The sequence below is a fragment of the Austrofundulus limnaeus genome, unplaced genomic scaffold (assembly GCF_001266775.1).
Source record: "Austrofundulus limnaeus strain Quisiro unplaced genomic scaffold, Austrofundulus_limnaeus-1.0 Scaffold724, whole genome shotgun sequence".
Lineage (NCBI taxonomy): Eukaryota > Metazoa > Chordata > Actinopteri > Cyprinodontiformes > Rivulidae > Austrofundulus > Austrofundulus limnaeus.
In genome coordinates, this window is record NW_013953126.1 from 242,193 (window position 1) to 245,470 (window position 3,278).

The 3,278-nt window shown below is 42.0% G+C and overlaps 1 protein-coding gene across 1 annotated transcript in view; it reads left to right on the forward strand.

Annotated features, from left to right (window-relative positions):
- The first annotated feature begins 2,460 nt into the window (after nucleotides 1-2,460).
- Nucleotides 2,461-3,278, forward strand: part of LOC106532165 (gastrula zinc finger protein XlCGF57.1) — a 5,854-nt gene continuing 5,036 nt past the window's right edge. Inside the window, exon 1 of the mRNA XM_014028179.1 lies at nucleotides 2,461-2,591. The gene's annotated coding sequence lies outside the window, so the exon portion shown is untranslated. The remainder of the gene's footprint in view (nucleotides 2,592-3,278) is intronic.

A 3,278-nucleotide genomic window follows, 5' to 3' on the forward strand; every position in this document is an offset into this window, starting at 1 on the left:
CTTGGTAAAATTAAGTTACACAATTATTTTAGGAAGTTGTTGTTATAATGGACTGATTGAACTAGTGACCAGATATCTGTTGGTTAGTGAACTCACAGGAACATCACAAGCTGGAGGATGCTTTGATAAATACTGATAAAAACTAARGTGAGGTAAAACTAAGCATTAAAAATGCAATAATAACATCCATCCGTTCTCTGTACACGTTTCTTCCTTTCAGGGTCACTGGTGTCCATATCCAGCAGCCACAGTGTGAGGGGCGGGGCCTAACCTGGACAGGTCTCCAGTCCATCACAGGGACRATAATAACTAATAAAACAGTTTCMTAAAATGCACAATGGGTGTACCACAAGGATCTGTGCTTGGACCCCTGCTTTTTRGTCTTTACATCAATGACCTGTCTAAGTTTTGTCATGATGTAGAAGTCCAGTTATACGCAGACGACACTGTTCTGTACACACATGTTAAAACAACTCAACGTGCAGCTGAGAAATTAACCACAGCTCTGGAGGGAGCAGTTAACTGGTTAAATCTATCCTGTCTGACTTTWAATGTCAACAAAACAAAAAGTATGTTTTTCTCTAAGACTAAATCGGACTCCTCAAATTTAAACATTTATATCAAGAGTAAACAAACGGATACTGTGACTGAGTTTAAGTATTGTGGAGTTTTTTTTCTTCAAACCTACAAGACATTAAAAAATGACACAAACTGTTATAACCTGGTCAATTTTAGACATGTTAGATCTTGTTTGTCATTGGAAGCAGCCAAGATATTCATGCACTCATGTTTCACATCTGTTTCATGTTGGGGACAAACCAGTATAAAACCTGTAGAGTCTTGTTACAAACAGGCCCTCAAAATATTGGACAACAAGCCTTTAACACACCACCACTGTCAGACTGCAGGAACATAACTTGTTTTCTTCTGAGAATTTTACAGGTTTTTCAAATACAAACAGGTTGTTGTGTGTTGTTGTCGTACGGCTTGTGACATCACAGGCTGTAGCAAGTGGAAAACTTGTTAATATACATGAAAAATACATTTACTTACAGTAAATATGCCCTTGGGTGCATTTCTTTTGGTCCTAGGACTGTTTTTGTAAGAAGTACACACCCAAAGTAGAGTATAAAAAGCTTTAAAAAGTGAATTTTGCATAATTTAAATCAACAATCATTGAGTTGCACTGAGAAATCAGTTTTAGTTTGCTTCTGGTTGAGTACGTTGGAGGTGGGCGTGGTTACATTTATTAAATGAAGGTATGTATTTTTTTATTAATTTATTTAGGATGTTTTAATTGCAAACTGTCCTCATAAATAAATAAATTCATTCATTCAACTAAACTAAGCATTAAAAATATAATAACTAATAAAAACGATCAAATCCACTGAAAAAACGAATTAAAACAAACAGAAATAAAAGAAAAAAGTAACAAACTAAAACTGAACTATAATGAAAAATCCAGAATTATTATAATCTGGGTCGGAGCGACCAGAACCAGAACTGTTTTAAACATGAMGTGTTTCATCATGTCTTTAAAAGARARAAGTCCAGATGTTTGTAGAACCTGAGCTCTGCTGAACAGAACCTGTTTCAGAACCTCAGCTGTAGTGTTGAAGGTTGACCAGCAGGTGGCGCCAAACACAATGACGTCATCACACTGCAGCGTCTCAACAACCATGTGGGGGTCTCTGTGGGCGAGTGGGCGTGTCACAAGGAAAGGCGGTTCTAAAGGGACACACCTGATTTGACGAACTTTGTTAAAGGGACACACCTGACTGGACAAGCAAAAAGGGGCGTCACCGTACGGCACCACCTGATTGGACAAGAACAAAAGGGGCATCACTGTACGGCACCACCTGATTGGACAAGAACAAAAGGGGCGTTACCATACGGCACCACTTTTTCTGGAGACCCCTACTTGGGTCAAGTCTCCTGGTTGACCTTAGTGTTGGGGTCAGGGTCAGGCTGTAAAGAGGTCAAGCAGGGTCTAAGGATACCGTCATGTAGGCCTCGTAGCCCACAGTCTTTATGGTTTAGACACGCCCACTCTTATGACACGCCCACTTTGACTCCACAGASAACCTCTTCTCTCAACAACTGGGAACTCCATCACTGGACCTAACTGATGAACAGGAAGTCATATGATCTGGACTTCCTGTCTCTGCAGGGGGACAGGTCTGTGGACTCTGGACCAGTTCTGGGTCGGTCACCAGTTTGCTGATTAATGTAAACAAACAGCTGGTTCTGGTCCAAACATAATGACATGACTCTGAGGGAACCAGCAGCTGATTGTCTCTGTGCCACTTCTATGTCGTCATCGTATCATGACGTCATGGCCGCTCGGAGTGAAGCTCCTCCCTCCAGCCGGCTCGCCGCCCGGCTGATTGTAAAGGAACGGACCTCCTGCTGATCAGTTCCGCCCGGTCTCCTGTTTCTGCCGGAACGTGACACCGACCGGAAACAGAGAGCTGCGCTAGCATCGTTAGCATCGTTAGCTTCCCTTTTGTTTGACAGAAAGGCCTTCATCATCCTGGAGGAAGAGGAGGCTGAGGCCGGCGGGAGACCAGAGACCAGCTCCGACCCGGCAGGTATGTGGACCAGGTGGACCAGGTGGACCGGTCTGGACCGGACCTGAGGATGACTCAGGAGATCTGAGGCTCGGAACCAGAACCTGCTTTTTATTCAACAAACAGTTTAAATGTGATCTGGATTAACCCTTTAATCTGCTGGGATTATTAATCAGAAACAGATTAAATATATAGATAATTTTAATCCRGATTAAATGAATCGTTTTAATATTTAGAACCAGAACCAACCATCTGTTTACAATCTGAACTGTCCCGGGTCTGGATCAGAACCACCTGGTCACCTGCTTGTTTGGACCAGAACATCTCAGAACCGGGTGGTTCCTGCTGGACCGGACCGGTTCTGTAGACCTCAGTGTTCTGATCCGGTTCAGGTCAGAACCTCCTGAAACAGAACTGGGCCCAAACAGAACCAAAGGTCCAGATTTCTTCAGGTTTATTGGAACAGAGCAGAACTTTTCTGAAAGTTTTTATTTTGTTTCACTGCAGCTCGCAGTGCCTGTGACGTCACATGTTTGTTATAAACATGTGACGTCACATGTTTATAACATGTTTATATCAAACATGTGACGTCACATGTTTATAACATGTTTATAACAAACATGTGACGTCACATGTTTATAACATGTTTATAACAAACATGTGACGTCACATGTTTATAACATGTTTATAACAAACATGTGACGTCAC